This window comes from Heteronotia binoei, chromosome 5 (genome assembly GCF_032191835.1).
Source record: "Heteronotia binoei isolate CCM8104 ecotype False Entrance Well chromosome 5, APGP_CSIRO_Hbin_v1, whole genome shotgun sequence".
NCBI lineage: Eukaryota > Metazoa > Chordata > Lepidosauria > Squamata > Gekkonidae > Heteronotia > Heteronotia binoei.
In genome coordinates this window covers 32531453-32549917 of record NC_083227.1, presented here as the reverse complement: position 1 = coordinate 32549917, position 18465 = coordinate 32531453, and positions in this window count along the sequence as shown.

Here is an 18465-nt window from a genome sequence, read left to right as displayed (position 1 = left end):
GTGCGATGGCCAGAAGCCCTTTTGGAGTTCCGTCATGCTTGTCCCACCCTTACTCCTGGCTCCACCCCCAAAGTCCCCAAATATTTTTTGAAGTGGACTTGGCAACCCTATTATAACTAGGCTTCCCAATCCCCAGGTCCCAGCGGGGGATCCCCCAGTTTTACAGGCTTCCCCCCTCCCCCAGCCAGCTGGCTGGCGGGGGAAGACCCACCTCCACAGCCATTATGCACCTCCATGAACAATTCCCATAGGGAATGATGGGAAATTGATCTGCGGGTATCGGGGGCTCTGCGGGGGCCTGTTTTTTGAGGTAGAGGTGCCAAATTTTCAGTATAGCATGTAGTGCCTCTCCCCAAAATACCCCCCAAGTTTCAAAAGGATTGGACCAGGGGGTCCAATTCTACAAGCCCCAAAAGAAGGTGCCCTATCTTTCATTATTTTCTATGGAAGGAAGGCATTTTAAAAAGGTGTGCTGTCCCTTTAAATGTGATGGGCAGAACTCCCTTGGAGTTCAATTCTGCTTGTCACACCCTTGTTCCTGGCTCCGCCCCAATGTATCCTGGCTCCACCCCCAAAGTCTCCTGGCTCCACCCCCAAAGTCCCCAGATATTTCTTGAATTGGATTTGGCAACCCTAATTATAACCAACCAAAAAAACTGTGGAAAAATAAACGGAACAATATTTTACAGAATGAGCACTTTACTTATCAAAATACTCTTTATAACATTTTTAAATACCAACTTTACATATCATAGCTAGGAATTCATCACAATCATGCAACAATTACAATATTTAGGAAGAGAAATAGCAAAAGTTCATTGATTTATTCATGTGTGTCAACTTCTGACTTCCCGACTTGAACAACCATTTGTCCACTCCTGTGGATAAATTAAAGTGCAAGTGCTCCAGATGACTCCTTGTGCATAAATCCTTGCAGTCCTCTTTTGATTATTTCAGTAGATTCCAAGAAGCATATTGGAATGCCTCACGACTTTAAATAAGAGATCTTCTTAACAGTGGGTTTAACAAATGGTTGTTCAAGTCGGGAAGTCAGAAGTTGATACTTAAAGTGCTCATTCTGTAAAATATTGTTTCGTTATTTTTCCACAGTTTTTTTTTTTTTTTGGTTGGTTATAGGCACTTATTTTGTGGTTCTCTAGGCTTATACCAGTCTCCAGGTAGTGTCTGGAGAGCTCCCAGAATTACAGCTTGTCTCCTGGTTACAGAAATCCGTTCCCTTGGAGAAAATGGCTGTTCCGGAGGGTGGACTAAATGGCATTCTAGCCTTCTGAGACCCTTTTCCAGGCTCTACTCTCCAGAGATGGCAACCCTATTTGTGAAGTTCTAATAGAGATCAGGCATTCTACAGATAACCAGCATATTTTCAACACTTAACAGCATATTTTCAATACTCTGAATCTGGAAACAACCAAGTAATCATGACAGGCTTCAGATACTGAGTCTTTTCCCCCAGCCCCGGCTTCTGTCAACTTGATTTATATCCTTAAATCACCTCCTACTTACCTCTGACAGTTTCCGCTTCTTCACTGTAAGGGAAACAAAAGGAATCATATCACAGGAGTAAAGGCCATGGGGTCACATACAATTTTGCTTAGAACCCAGGTGCTCTTTCTAGGATGGTTTCTTGTTGGTTAATGAAACATGCCTTTGCTTTCCTTTTGTAAGGATACCATCTTTCCATATGAACAAAGTTTGAGTCCAGTGGCACCTTTAAGTCCAACAAAGTTTCCTTCTGGGTACACTTTCACGTGTGCATGCATTTATCCTCCTGCTCAGGCTACATTTGGGGTACAGGAATGTCACACTTGCTAAAAGCTAGAGTACAATGTTGTGATGCCCTCTTCAGGCACTGCCTTCATAAGGATTAGTCTCATGAATCCTGGTGACATGGCAGCCGTTTTCCAGTGCTGAAAGGGGTTCAAGTTCTGCCTTGTGTTGTAATACACCCCCCCCCCACCACCATCCACTCTTGATCTACAGCATGATACTGGTGGTGGAAGGTGTTGTCAAGTCACAGCGGACTTATGGTGACTTCGTATGGTTCCCAAGGTAAGAGACATTCAGAGGTGATTGGCCATTGCCTGCCTCTGCAACCTGTGGTATTTCTTGGAGGTCTCCTCTCCAAATACTAGCCAAATGCTAGCCACGGCTGCCCCTGCTTAGCTTTCGAGAGCTCATAAGATCAGGCTAGCCTGGACCATCTAGGTCAGGGCACACTCACCTCTTTTGCAGACCCGGCAAAGACATATGCTGAGAATAAGTATCGTCACCAGCATTACGAAGCCAAGACCTCCTGCGACGCCCATTTGCCAGACTGCGACGCAAAAGCCAGACTCTTTACCTTCTGCAATGAGACATGGCAGCATCAGGGCTGGGGGCTGTAGATGCCAGGTCCATCATTTCCTCATGGCCATATTCATCATGACACCCCCAGACAAACACAAGACCTTTCCAGCCTCGGCTAACTCAGATTTGTGTTGGGTGACAGGACTCGGCCAAAGAATACAAACAACAAAAATGAGGTTTTGTCTAAATTTGAGGGAGATTTTGTGACAATGAGGTGTGTTCAATACTGAAATGGTGTCCCTTGTGAGGTGGTGGATTCTTCACCATTGGAGGTCTTTAAATATTGATTGGATCCCTACCTGACAGGGATATTAGAAGAAGGAGGAGATTAGAAGATACTGGATTTATATCACGCCCTCCACTCTGAATCTCAGAGTCTCAGAACGGCTCACAATCTCCTTTAACTTCCTCCCCCACAAGACTTCCTGTGAGGTGGGTGGGGCTGAGAGAGCTCTCCCAAAAGCTGCCCTTTCAAGGACAACCTCTGCCAGAGCTATGTCTGACCCAAGGCCATTCCAGCAGCTGCAAGTGGAGGAGTGGGGAATCAAACCCGGTTTTCCCAGATTAAGAATTTGTGCACTTAACCACTATACCAAACTGGCTCCCTCTGTTGGTGTCTTTCACCAGCAGGTAAAGATTTTTTGGTCACACTGCAATGACCATTCTCAGCTCTCCTTCTTGTGTTGTTGTTTATGGGTTTCTAACTGAATTTTATAATTTTAACTGCATTTAATTGTTTACATCTTTGTATATTTTGGCTGCCTTGCAGACCCTGACTGAGAGGAAAGGCTGCATAAAAATGTTTTAATAAATGAACATTATCATTCCTGCATTGGGAGTTCCTTCCAGCTCTGAGATTGAATAGATAAAATAAACATCTCTACTTCTTAGGGCCAAACTAGACATTTTGAGTCATTTCTTTATTTTCTTCATTTTAATATTTTAATGTTTTAATATTATATTTAATATTTTAATGTTACTATTTTATATTTATTATTTGTTTTATTTTGTTTTATCTTATTTGTTTTAATGTTGTAAATCACCACAAGACTCTTTGGGCAAGTGGCGGCTAAAAATCTAATAAGTAAAAATGTAAACTCTCATTGGCAGTAGCTGGTAACGAATTTCCTAAACCCTCAGTTAGCATGGCTAGGAGCAGGAGACCACCTATCCCAGGCCCTGAAGCTTCGTTGTGCCGAGGAAACAAAATTGGGAGGAAACTCGTGTCGCACCAATGCCATGATGTCATTCCCAGTGAGAATGGGGAAATGACGTCACCACGTTGAGGCAACACTCTAGCATTCACCCAAACTCTATGGTAAAACCATGGATGGTCTCGGATGAATCCTAGAGAGTTGCCCCTGACTTCATGACACCACTTTTGGGGAACCCACCAGAAGTGATGTACTGGCATCACTATAGCAAGAGACCTTCCACCTTAGGATTTGTTGTTCCCACGGGAAATTGTCAGGCAGGGGTGGGGGAAGCATTGTTACCCTGACACTGCAATATCACAGACCCATAGACTTTAGGTGAATCCTAGAGAGTTGGCCTGACATGGTGACATTGCTACAAGTTAAAACAAAGGCATGATGCTACTTTTGGCTCTACCCCCCAGTATTACAACTGATCAGGTGACAGAGATCACGTCCCCTGAAGAAAATGGCAGCTTCAGAGAGTGGGCTCTATGGCATCACAGACCTGTTAAGCTCCCTCCTTTCCACAATCTCAGCCTTCCCCAGACTCCACCCCCAAATCTCCAGGAATTTTCTAACCAGAGTTGGTAAACCTAGCAGACCTCCCAGTGATGACTGTAGTGGTTGGGTAGGTTCATTTGGGAACAGGCAGTCTTTAAGGTATGTTGGCCCAAAGGCATGTAAAGCTATAAAGGACAATACCAGTTCTATGAATTAGGCTCGAAACCAATCCTGGAGCCGGTATAGGTGCAACAATATTGGTGTGATATGGATTCCAGCCAGAATTCCGGCTGCTGCATTTCTGTACCACTTGTCCCTTCTGAACAGTCTTCAAGGGCAGCTCCCATGTACAGCACATAGCAGCAGTCTAATCTAGATGTTAATGCGTCACACAAAGAACTGAAATGTTGGCTTGCTATACCTACTTTCATTAGAGCGATTGTAGTCACATTGATTAAGAACCATTGCCAAAATCAGAGACGCGATGATCTGGAACCAAAACCTAATAAATAGAAGGAGACAAGTCTTAGGGTGCCTTTATGGCAACACTTCACATTTACATCCAGCGCAACAGGCTTTCATATATCCAGATATTCTTTCAGTAGGGAACTGTTGAATCACCAGCTTATTGAGACCGAGGAACTTCCATGCACAGAACAATGCCACACTGCTAAGGAATGCAGTGGAATATGTATGTGGAACCACATTCCCATAGACTACCAGTTGTATCCTTGCAGATGTTCTGAGCTTCCCCGCTGCTCTCTATGCCAGCTGAGTATACCCCTTGGTAGTGGAATGTACCGTAGTAATGGAATGTGAAGTCACTGCTGATTTATGGTGACCTCGTAAGGTTTTCAAGGCAAGAGATGTTCAAAGGTTGCTTGCCATTGCCTAACTCCACAGTAGGGTTGCCAAGTCCAATTCAAGAAATATCTGGGGACTTTGGGGGTGGAGCCAGGAGACGCTGGGGGTAGAGCCAGGAGCAAGGGTATGACAAGCATCATAGAACTCCAAGGGAGTTCTGGCCATCACTTTTAAAGGGACCACACACCTTTTAAAATGCCTTCCTTCCATAGGAAAGAATGAAGGATTGGGGCACCTTCTTTGGGGGCTCATAGAATTGGACTCCCTGATCCAATCTTTTTGAAACTTGGGGAGTATTTTGGGGAGAGGCACTGGATGCTATACTTCTACCTTAAATAACAGCCCCCCCCCCCGAACCCCAGATACTTGCGGATCAATTCTCCATTATTTCCTATGGGAATAACTCTTCATAGGGAATAACAGAGTTCCCAGTAGCTATTTCCCTTCCCTCCCCCTGCTTCCTGATGACGCTGAAGTGGGGGGAGGGCCTCCAAACCAGGGGATCCCCTGCCCACACCTGGGGATTGGCAACCCTACTCCACATCACAACTCTGGTATTCCTTGGAGGTTCCCATCCAAATACCAGCCAGGACCGACCTTGCTTAGCTTCTAAGATGTGATGAGATCAGACTAGCTGGGGCTATCCAGGTCAGCGTGAGCATACCCCTTAGAACACAAGAAATCCTCCTCTCCCCCCAAAACTAGTCATTGCCGGGGAGAATCAGGAGCCATGGCCAAGTGTTCAGTCAGGAAACCGCGTCTGCCTTGACTGATGGCCTTACTGAAGAACCAAGGTCCTTCGGTTTGAAAAACAGTGTTCAAAGCTTTAGCTCAGCAAAACAGCCCTGCTAGGTAGGCCAGTGGTGTTTTCTCTCTACTGCAGACTGCAGGGATGCAGATCCTGAGAGAACAACACCTCGTATGCAGTCACCTGGATAGACTGTGACATATGACTTTACACAGGGGCCTTCCTCTGACCTTAGAAATTTACAGGGTAAACCTAAGTGGGGTTATTCCCTTCCAAACCCATTGACTTCAATAGACTTTGAAGGGTACTCTTCTTAGGATGGCAGTGGTAGTTTTTTTTTAAAAAAAAATCCCAGTCACACAAATCTGCATAATGTACGTATAATTTGCGCACTCTTGAAAATACCCCAATTGTCCAATTTTCCAGGATGTGAAAGGTGCTAAATGCTCCTTCCATTCTTAAGAACAGCATGTTTCTTCTCCTTACATTGCCATTCAGACAGTCCTTTGACACAGGAGTCCACTTCCTCCTTCTCCCCTCTCAAGGAAGACTCAGCATAAAATTAAACAAGAGTCTGTACACTGTCCTTACCTCAACTATATAGAGGGGTGCGACTGTGGTTCAGTGGTAGAACATCTGCTCTGCATGCAGGAAGGCCCCAGGTTCAATCCCTGGCATCTCCAGTCAAAAAGACCAGGCAGTAGGGGATGTGAAAGGCCTCTGCCTGAGACCCTGGAGAGCTGCTGCCAGTCTCAGTAGACAATACTGACCTGGATGGACCAATGAGGCAGCTTCACGTGTACCTCGAAGACTGACAAACTGTATTCCTGTGTTAGCTTTCACAGGTCAAAACTCACTTCCTGCAACGGATGGGCGTGTCCATCCGAAGCAGCTAAATTTATACACAAAAAAGGGAGCGAAGTTACCCAGAGAGGCTGGTATATAACAAGAACCAATCTGAGTCCTTCCCCTTCTCTGTTGCTTGAATTCTAAGTATACATTTAGCTGCTACGGATTTCCACTCCAGTGCAGCTGACAAAAGTAAGCTGCAACTCACAAAAGTTGATGCTGGAATAAATGTAGTTAGTTTTATTTATTTACTTTGCTTATCTCCCACCTTTCATCCCAATGGAAACCCAAAGCGGCTTTCCTCATTCTCCTCTCCTCAGTTTTATCCTCACAACAACCCTGTGAGGGATGTTAGGCTGAGCGACTGTGACTAGCCCAAGGGCACCCTGTGAGGTTCCATGGCATGAGTGGGAATTTGAACGTGGGTCTTCCAGATACTAGTCCTGTGCTCTTAACCTCTACCCAACATTGGGTGTTTTTACATTCAGTATGATCCAGAGTTTTAGAGTCTTCAAATCTCCTGCCACCATCCCGCTTTAATTATTTTCCTTTTACATTGGTGGATTTGCTTTGCTCATTTTGTGTAGCCAAACTTCTATATTTCCTGCTGAAAGCGTTTCAATTTTTTTGGGGGGGGGGGCGGGGGGGGTCTCTGATCAGAGGGCAGCTGGAATACCCGTGCTTAGTTAAATGTATACGATTGCTTGGAAATCATGTCAACACTGCAAAAACAATACAAATTTAAAATACAAAATGAGGCAAGCAATGATATGTAAAAATTTCAAGTGCTGTCATTTCTCATGCAAATTACTGCACCTTGTGGTTTTTGGAGGAGTCTTTTAAAACGCATGAAAACTTCTACAATACGAGTTTGAAACGCCTGTAGAGAAATGACCTGATCAAAACTAGTTTTGAGAAAAACATTGCAGCAGCAGCGCCAGAACTCATCTCACCTAAACAAATGTAGATGCTTCGGGCAGCAACGATGCCAAACAGTTGTGAGAATGTTAGGTAACACAAAAGGTGAGTTTCCAGTGCAGTGACAGAGGGTCACAAACTGTCAGTGTAAAAACACCCATTGACTCTCAAGTACTTGGAAAGGTGCCATTGGACTCCTGCTGTTGAATTTTCCTACAGTTGACTAGCACAGCTACCCCTTTGGAATTACTAACATGTTTACAGCAGGTGTGGATAAGGAAGTTGTTCTCTGCTCTGCTTTCTAGAGATGAGAAACTCTTTGCCAGTTCCTAATGTGGTCTCTGATGAGTCACGAAGGGCTAACACAAAAAACCCATAAGCTGGGCACACCTGAAATAAAATCTTCCACCTGATCCAACAACTCTGCCTCATACCATCAAGGGACTATTCACATTTGGAAAAATCTATTAAGGCATAGCAATGATGTACAGGGGTGTTTTTTTTACATTTGCATCTCAAGTCACACAATCTCAGCTCAACCTACTTCACAGGGTTGTTGTGAGGATACTATGGAAGACAGGAGAACAATGTGAGACACAGTGGGTACCCCACCAGGAAGAAAAGCAGTGTGTCGATGAAGTAAATAAATCCACAAATGTGAATCTCTTCTGTCCCGAGTCAGTCGAAGTGGTCCATCTAGCTTACCCTTTTCTGCTCTGACTGGCAGTGGCTCTCCAAGGCAGAGAAAGGCCATTCCCAATGTCAACTACCTTGTAGGGATACCAGCCTCCAGGTGAGACCTGGCAATCCCCTGGAATTACAGCTTGTCTCCAAACTACAGAGATAAAATGTAATTCCAGGGTCCCACCTGGAGGCTGGCATCCCTGCTGATCTCCAAACTACAGAGATCAGTTTCCAGGAGAAAATGGCGGAGAATGGACAAAACCCCCATGAGGCCCCCTGTTCTCCCTGGGTTCTATCCCCAAATTTCCAGGAGTTTCCTAACCTGGAGCTTCCAACTTTAACCTTTACTCAGGGTCAGGGCTTTTTTTGAGCAGGAACGCACAGGAACTGCGTTCCGGCTGGCTTGGTGCCAGGTGGTGTGGCCTAATGTGCAAATCAGTCCCTTCTGGGCCTTTTCTTTTTTAAAAAAGCCTTTTTTTTAAAAGAACCATACAGGACCATACAGTGGTGGCATCAGGGTGTGTGGCCTAATATGCAAATGAGTTCCTGCTGGGCTTTTTCTACAAACAAAGCCCTGCTCAGGGCCATAGCCAGGATTTCATATTTGGTGGGGCCCACAGCAGGATTTATTGTTTGGGGGGGCTGAGGGGCAACCCAATTCAGTGGCCCTGGGCTCTCAGCACTGTAAGCTGCCTTGAGTTCCCCCCTTTGCTCTGCACACTGTGTTAGGGAAGGGGACAGAAAAAAGCTAAAAGACAAGCAGCAATGCTACCACTTATTCAGAGTGGTGGCAACCAAAGGGAACAGATTGGAGGCCCTCCAATGGCAGGACCATACAATTGGGAGGGGGGTTGAAAGGATAGGCCTGGCCCCCCAAGCCCCACTGTAACTACGGGCTTGCCTTTACTGGAGATGATATAAATCAAGCCAGGGACTTTCTGCATGCCAGACTTTCTTTATCTGTGAAGCACTGGAGATTGTTGATCTGGTTTCTCACTCAGCCACCGTACCACCCTAAAGCCCTCTGGCTACCACAGCTGACTGAACCTTCAGAAGGAGCCTAGAAAGAACCAACAATACCTCAAAACACCAGGGGTGTATCTCTTCATCTTTCCCATTTTCCCACCCTCTCTGGCCTCCCCTCGTTGCCTTTCTCACCACAGTTGTTCTCATTCAAACTTTAGGCAGATCCCAGGACCAGCCTTGTGGTTCTCACCTTCTTCAGCTTTTCCAGTTGGGACCCCCAAGCAGTAGGCAGGCTTCTGGGTGCCTTCACCATACCCCGTTCCCAGGCACCCGTCCTTCACTGTCCATCTTCCCTTTTGCTTCTAAGACCTTCTGCTCTCACGACGTCAGCAAGCAAGCAGCTGAGCGGCAACTTCTGCTTCCACCAGGAAATTCAGGCCCTTCGCTCCAACGAGCAATGAAACAGCAACTATTTGCGTTCAACCACAATGTCAAAGAACTAGGACTGAAGGGGAGGGGGACATGAGCAAGAGTCAGAATGCTGTTTCAGATGTAATGCAGGTTTTGTTCTGAAGTTGTGAGCTGGAGCCAGGTGGAAACTCGGTTAATATGGATCCTGTTTTGTATGATGACACCCCCAGGGAAAAATTGGGTGGCTTCATTGGCTTAAGCTAGCTGACGTGCAGTTAGATGCTCATTCACATGAGAGATACTCATTCAGAGAGAGAGAGAGAGAGAAAAGAAGAAGAAAAAGAAGACGACAATGACTGCAGATTTATACTCCGCCCTTCTCTCTGAATCAGAGACTCAGAGCAGCTTACAATCTCCTATATCTTCTCCCCCCACAACAGACACCCTGTGAGATGGGTGGGGCTGAGAGGGCTCTCACAGCAGCTGCCCTTTCAAGGACAATTCCTGCAAGAGCTATGGCTAACCCAAGGCCATTCCAGCAGCTGTAAGTGAAGGAATGGGGAATCAAACCTGGAGAGAAAGAGAGAGAGAGGTTGGCAGCCGTGTTGGTCTGGAGCAGTAGAACAAAGTTTGAGTCCACTGGTACCTTTAAGACCAACAATGCTTTATTCAAGGTATAAACTTTCATGTGCACAAGTGTGCACGCACATGAAAGCTTACAACCAGAATTAAACTCTGTTGAACTCACACACAAAAAGGTAGCCATTCTGAAGCATCAGCTCACGTTGCATATATACCATATATATTCAACTACAGTATGTTAAGGGCCGTTTCATACATTGTACAGCAATAAACCCAGGCTAGCTGACTATGACTTTCTTAATGGGCTGCCAGCCTCCAGGTGGGGCCTGGAGACCTCCCAGAATTACAACTGGTTTCCAGATCACATAGATAGCTCCCCCAGAGAAAATGGTTGCCTTGGAGGGTGGACTGTCCAGCATTATACTCCTCTGAGGTCCCTCCCTTTCCCAAACCCTGGCCTCCCCAAACTCCACCACTAAATCCCCAGGAATTTCCTGAGCTGGCAACCCTATCTGAGAGCCGACAGTCAATTTTAGCTTCTTTAGAAGCATCCCTGTACAATTACATTTGTCATGTTCTCCTATAAGAATTATGCAATTTGTGAAAAGATCTTAGCTTACAGCTGAATGTAGGAGAAACTATCATCAGGTTACGAGAGATGGCTGTTTGGAAAGTTCTGCGCATGTTGCTGATCGGATTGGCAGCTTTTCCGAAGCATTATGAAAACTTTGCATTGCCAATAGGATTAGCAACTTTGCCAGGAGGAGTTAAGAAAGTTCTGTCTGTTTTGCTAATCAGGAACCTCCGTTGAGATCTGCCCTTGAACCTGCTCACCTTTCCGTGGCCCTGCCCATTACAAGATTTTTGCCTTCCAAGTGCTTTTTAAACAGAGGCTAGATGGCCATCCGACAGCAATGCTGATCCTGTGAATTTAGGGGAGGTATTTGTGAGTTTCCTGCATTGTGAAGGGTGAAGGACTAGATGCCCCTGGGGGATCCCTTCCAACTCTGTGCTTCTCTGATTTTTTTTTAGAGAAGCCATGTTGGATCAGGTCAATGGCCCATTCAGTCCAACATGCTGTGCCACACAGTGGCCAAAAAACCAGGTGCCATCAGGAGGTCCATCAGGGGGCCAGAACACTGGCAGCCCTCCCACTGTGCACCCCCTTCCCCAAGCTCCAAGAATGCAGAGCATCACTGCCCCAGACAGAGTTCCAACAATACACTGTAGCTAATAGCCACTGATGAACCTCTGTTCCATATGTTTATCCAATCCTCTCTTGAAGCTGGCTATGCTTGCAGTCGCCACCACCTCCTGTAGCAGTGAAGCTGTCATGTGTTAATCACCCTGTGGGTGAAGAAGTACTTCCTTTTATCTATTCTAATCCAACTGCTCAGTAATTTCATTGAATGTCCACAAGTTCTCATGTTGTGAGAAAAGGAGAAAGGTACTTCTTTCTCTACCTTCTCTATTCCATAGATAACTTATAAACCTCTATCATGTCACCCCTCAGTCATTGTTTCTCCAAGCATTTTAACCTTTCTTCAAAGGGAAAGTGTTCCAACCTTTAATCATTCTAGTTGCCCTTTTCTGCACTTTTTCCAATGCTGTAATGTCTTTTTTGAGGTGTCATGACTAGAATTGTACACAGTGCTCCAAATGAGGCCACACCATCGATGTATACAGGGGCATTATGATCCTGGCTGATTTGTTTTAAGTTCCCTTCCTAATAATGCCCAGCATAGCATTGGTCTTTTTTATTGCAGTTGCACACTGTCTCGACATTTTCAGTGTAGCCCAGGGATCAGCTGCAATTGTGAGAGAACTCCAGACCTAACTTAGAAGTTTGCAGTTCTACAAAGTGGAGGTTCTGACAGACCCAGTGTTGTTGTTTTTGTGGTCTTTCCTTGTGTGTTGTTCTAGGCTAGGGTTGCCAATCCCCAGGTGGAGGCAGGGGATCCCCCGGTTTGGAGGCCCTCCCCCCGCTTCAGGGTCATCAGAAAGCAAGGGGAGGGGAGGGAATTATCTGCTGGGAACTTTATTATTCCCTATGGAGATGTATTCCCATAGGAAATAATGGAGAATGGATCCACGGGTATCTGGGGCTCTGGGGGGGGGCTGTTTTTTGAGTTAGAGGCCCAAAATTTGCAGTGTAGCATCTGGTGCCTCTCCCCAAAATACCCTCCAAGTTTCAAAAAGATTGGACAAGGGGGTCCCATTCTATGTGCCCCCCAAAAAGGTACCCCTATCCTTCATTATTTCCTATGGAAGGAAGGCATCTAAAAAGTGTTCAGTCCCTTGAAATTTGATGGCCAGAACTCCCTTTGGAGTTTAATTATGCTTGTCATACCCTTGTTCCTGGCTGCGCCCCCAGTGTCTCCTGGCTCCACCCCCCAAATCCCCAGATATTTCTTGAATTGGACTTGGCAACCCTATTCTAGGCAAGGGCCAAAAATCATGTTTTAGTCTTTGAAAATCAGCATTTGGATTAGTACCCCAGTCCATAGATTCTTACACCCGTTGGTAGGTGATATATACTCACATGACCACATAAAAAGATTTGTGCACATCTACCTCAAATTATTTTGTTCTGGCCTCAAAGGACAGAGAAAGAAGATATGTGTTTAGAAAGAAGAAGAAGATATTGGATTTATATCCCGCCCTATCGTCTGAGTCTCAGAGTGGTTACAATCTCCTTTACCTTCCCCCTGACAACAGACACCCTGTGAGGTGGGTGGGACCCCAAATCTCTTAGGTCTGAACAGCACAAAATTGCAAAGCATCTAGGGTTGGCAACTCCAGGGTAAGAAATTCCTGGAGATTTAGGTGTGTGAGGGCAAGGTTTAGAGAGAGGAGGGATCTTGGCAGGGTACTCTTCAAAGCAGCCATTTCTTCTAAGGATATTGATTTCTGTATTTTAGTTGTAATTCTGGGAGTTCTCCAGGTGGGGCCCACCGGGCCCTGAAAAAAGTCACAATTTCCCCACCCCCGCCCCAATGAAATGTGCCATATAGTGTTGTGGGGTTTGGCAGATGGGGTAGGAGGACAGGATCCTGTGCTTCTGCCACAAGCTGAGATCACACAGGATGGAAAATAAGCAGGGCAGTACCCACAAGACCAGAGCTTGTGGGCCTGCACCTGGCAGGATGAATGTTCTGGTCCACTGAGCCGGACAACCACATCATCCACAGCAGCGCAGGGAGGGCAGGGCCAAAGAGCTGCTCCTCCAAGAACAAAGACAAACCAGAATTCTTTCCTTCGTAAAGAGGAGAGCTCATAGGGTAGAAGGTTAGCAGGGTTGGCAATCCCCAGTTGGGACAAGCAAAAGAGATTCACGGGATAAACGGTGCACTATCCAAACAGAAACTGTGACTATACTTAACTAAAGCAATATGCATATCTTAAATGCCAAAGTTATTAACAAGATTCATATAAAAATTCCTTCTAGAGCAAGATTCACATCAAAATTCCTTCTAGAGATAATAAAGTGCAATGTGTACAGTAAGCGCAATACAACATAAGTAATACTCCAATATCTTACAAAAATATTCCAAACAAGAAACAACCGTGTTCTGAAGTTCACATTCATCAAATTGCTATGTTCTAGTCTCACTGAAAGTGCCGATGCTGATCCTCTGAAGTCCAAATAAAGTATTTCGAAATTTCAATTAATGTCTGTATTTCTAATTTCTTGTAATTTATTCAATGCACTGGTATCACTGAACTAGGACCAATTTTCTGGAGAATGATTTCTCAGTAGAACTAGTCACATTGCCACAATCATATCCAGACAATCACAAGTAAACTCAAATAAGCAGAACATGCCTGGGTGGACATAAAGTAGTACATAGATCCAGGTGGACAGCTGTGTTGGTCTGAAGCAGTAGTTCAAGTTCTAGTTTATTAGATTTATATCTCTCCCTCCCCGCCGAAGCAGGCTTAGGGCAGCTCACAACCAGTAAAATCACAATAACATTTTACACATAAATACATCATAGTTAAAATTAAACATTTAAAACATTAAAACAATCAATAGAACATAGCAGAAGTCAAGTAGGACCTTTTAGACCAACAAACTTTATTCAGAAGGTAAGCTTTTGTGTGCCTGCACACTTCTTCAGACGGGGGATGAGGTGCAGTAAGCAGAACTACATATAGCTTGTGAGGTTTAGAATGCAAAGTGGTATAAAGTTAAAATCAAATAGCAGCAGGGGTCGTTGCTATTTAGGGTGCTTCATTTTTTTCTATGGAAAGAGTATCACAGTCATAGAAAATGCAAACCCCTTGGTCCTTCACATCCATTCTTGCTGCCATTGTAGCTAGCCCACAAACTCCATTTAGCTCCGTTAAAATAGGTGGTGGAGCTCATCTAGGGATTGTTATGCAGCTGCAATACTATTCAATGGACAAGGAGGTGGAACTCTCAGAAAGGTTCAGGAGCTTAGCTCATGTGAGCTCCCACTGAATCTGAGGCCTGAATAGCAGAATAGTAAAATTAACAAATTCAGAAAACCTTTGATCTGGGTTGCATTAGCGTGGGAAACAAATAAACAGTAACATGTCAGAATGTGAGAATGTTAATTATTCTATTGCTAATAAGTCTGGGTCAAAATTAGGGCATTTCTTTCCCAGCAGTTTTTTCTGTCCAACTAATTTCCCTTTTAACATGTAACATAAATATATACATTATTCTAGTCTGCCATTAGAAAAAAATACATTAAAATATAGCGGAAGATGGGTTTAGTATATGTAATGAGATAAACAGCCAACATCCCTTGTTTGAGTATGTCAATACAAAAACATTATTCTGATACACTATCCTAAAAGATATGCTAAACCCACTTTCACCAACCCTAGGGAGGATGGGATTTAGGGAGTGGAGGGACCTCAGCAGGGTCTAATGCCATAGACTCCATCCTCCAAAGTAGCTATTTTTCTCAGGGGAACTGACCTCTATTGCCTGGAGCTCCATTATAATTCCAGAAGATCTCCAGGCCCCACCTGGAGGTTGGCCATGGCCTCCCTAAGCACTACAATTGCAGCAAGAATGGATGTGAAGGACCAAGGGGTTTGCATTTTCTATGACTGTGATACTCTTTTCATAGAAAAAAAAATGAAGCACCCTAATCCAATACAAACCCTTGCATTAGCAAGGTTGGAGACAGGATGCGGCCTTCTGCTAAGATTTTTTTCACCAGAAGCTCTAGAGAGGAGCAACTCAACCTGACCCTTTGCTTGCAAAATGTGTGGTCTACCACTAGAGCCACAGATCTGCCACTCAAAATGGTGGCACGGTAACCCCTAACCCTTGACTCGGAAGTCTTGTTGACTTGCAGTGGTTAGGGACCAGTCACCAGGCCTCTTTCTCTCTCTCTCTCTCTCTCTCTCTCTCTCTCTCTCTCTCTCAAAGCAGGTGGATTGAAGACATACCTCTTACTTTTCCTTTCCTTTTGTTTTTACTTCAAGAAAACAACTAAAAATGTTTCACAATTTGAATTCGAGATGCAGCTTGACAGTGAGGATGATGTGATGCCACTGCATTCATTCATGATCAGCCTTTTTGTGCCAACAAAAAAAAACCCCACCCAAAAAAGGAAAAGAGCTCTGCTGTCCTTTGTCCTGGGGAAGAAACATCTGTGGTAAATAAATAAAGCCAAAGGGGAAAAAGAGGGGGGAGGGGGAAATAGCAGCTCATGAAGAGCAGAAAGTCAAACCTGTGCTTCAAGGGTGGGGAGCCCACAGCAAGTAATGCCCAACAGTGGCCCAGTAGACAGTTTTGCTTGGCACACAAGGCTGGTTCTCCATTCAAGTGACCAAATGAGTCTTGTTATCTCCAGTGAGTCTTGTCATTTTATAATGTAAGCAAAGTACAATAGCCAAAGTTAGTTTAGTCATTTTAGCTTCCAGGGTGATTTAAGGCTTCATTTGATCAAGGGCCCACTTATAGGTTTATTCTTTTTAAAAAACATTGGGGGGTTAAATCCCCCCCCCCCCCAAATAATAGAAGCAGTGCCTGTACCTTTAAAAAATTATGCCTTCTGAGTTCTCAATGGCCATTGTGGGGGTTATCTCTGGGGCCAATGGCAACGTCTCCCTTTTTAGGGTCCATCAGGGGGCCACTGTTTCTGTGGGAATAATTTGAATTCTTGTCCAGCATGACTGCCCAGAGGACACTGGAAATCTGGTAGACTGTACAGAAATAACTTTGCTTCAATGGCAACTGCCGCCAGTGTTGGTTTTATTCTCTCTCTCACTTCTCTTTCCCAGTGTATTTTTAAAATTACCTCTCTTCTCCCCTGCATTGGGACTTTCTCTGGGTGTATATATGGCTCTGCCTCCCACAGCAACCATTTTGTGGTTGCGCCCACCATCCTGTCAGAATTCCAAAGGTGCCCACAGGCTCAGAAAGCATGGGGACTCCTGGTCTAGAGACTACTATCTGCTTAAACTTCTTTCAGGTAAAACAAAGCAAGAGTAAAGTTGTACCTTTAAGACCAACAAAGTTTTATTCAGAATGTAAGCTTTCATGTGCTCTAAGCACACTTCATCAGACAATAATATGGAATGGCAAGCAGTCCTAAATATAGAGAAAGTGGGCAGCGAGTTAGTATGCAGAGTCATGGAATGTTTTTTAGCAAATTAAAAGAATCTCAAGTTGGGGTCTGGTGTTTGTTAGTTAGTGTTAACTGGGCTGAAACAACAACAAAGGGTAATATAAAGCGGATTGAGGTCCATGTACTAAACCCATTATATAACCTGGGTGTGAAGTGCAATAAATGAGAGTCTGTTGTAATGTTAGCTCTGGGTAGGGCTGCCAAGCCCCCAGTCCAGGCAGGGATTCCCCTGCCCGGGAAGTTCCCAACCCACCGGCCCACATTGGGTCAGCGGGGGGGGGAACCTCCTCCAACGTCATCAACGTGATGACATCACCCAGAAGTGATGTCATTGCACCAGTGACGGCAGTCAGCTGCCACTCTAGACGTTTCCGTGAAAACTCTATGGTTTTCCCAATGCTGTAGCCATTTGAGAGGGAAAATTCTATGGTACAATAGGTACCATAGAGTTTTTTCCTCCCATATGGCTAGAGCATCAAGGAAAGCAATAGAGTTTCCCCAGAAACGCCCAGAGCAGCCGCGAGCAACATCACCGGCACGATGACATCACTTCCAGATGACGTCATTGTGTTGTGCACACATGAAAGTCCCCTGCTGGAGAATGCAGGGGACTTGGTAATCCTAGCTCTGGGTTAAAATGAGGGCATAGATTTCTCAGAGGTTTGATTTAAACATGTAACACGCATATAAACATAATTCTAGTTTGCCATTAGAAAAAAGAATACATTAAAACATAGTGGAAGATGGGTTAGTATATGTAATCAGATAAACAGCCAATATCCCTTATTTGAGTATGTCAATACAAAAAACATTATTCTGATATAGTATTCTAAAAGAGAAATACATTGGAATACTGTGGATATATAGCTATACTTGGTGAAAGTGGGTTTAGTATATGTAATGAGATAAAAACCCAATATCCCTTTTCAGTCCAGGGGAGGTGTTTGTTCCAAGTTTCATAATAATTTGTAATTCAACAATTTCCCTCTCCATTCTGTTCTTAAAGTTCCCTTGTAGCAAAACAGCAACTTTGAGGTAACTCATTGAATGTTCTGGAAGGTTAAAATGATCTCCTATGGGTTTCTCAGTTTTGTAATTCCTGATGCCAGATTTGTGTGTGACACTCTGGCTCTGAGATAGTTATTTAAACCTAGGACTGATCATTGCTCTAGAATTCTAGCCTTCTGTAACACTTGAGAAGGGTTTAAGCTTTCATGAGTATGGCTCACTTCTTCAGAAGAAGGGAGCAGTGCCTCACAGAAGCTCATTCCCTGCCACAAATCTTGTTATAGTCTTGAAGGTGCTATGGGACTCCTGCTCTTTTTTACTGCTACAGACAAGATGGCTTAAACTTGAGAAGGGTTTATAAATTTTGCTGTGTTGTTAATCTGTTGCATTTTATATAACTTTGTATTGTCTAAAAGCCTATCAGCTGCTTAGACATACCTGTTGAGAAATGGAAATGCAAAGTAGCAAAAGAGAGAGAGAGATCATTATTAACCAGTGTTATGTTCTTAATGCTTGGTATCAAAATAAGAAGACAGTATGATTTCAGACAGAAGCACAGTTTAATAAGTCCAGTTCTTTCTCTGTCTAGAGATACAATGAATACAGCTTTCCTTTCTCCCTCTTCCTGCCCACACCAAGTCATGGAGTAGACTAAAACAGTCTAAAACACTCGCCTGGATTGAAGGAATGGAGTTGTCAACTTGTCACAACACCACAACCAGGAATTTTCATATTCTAAAAACAGGTTCACATTCCT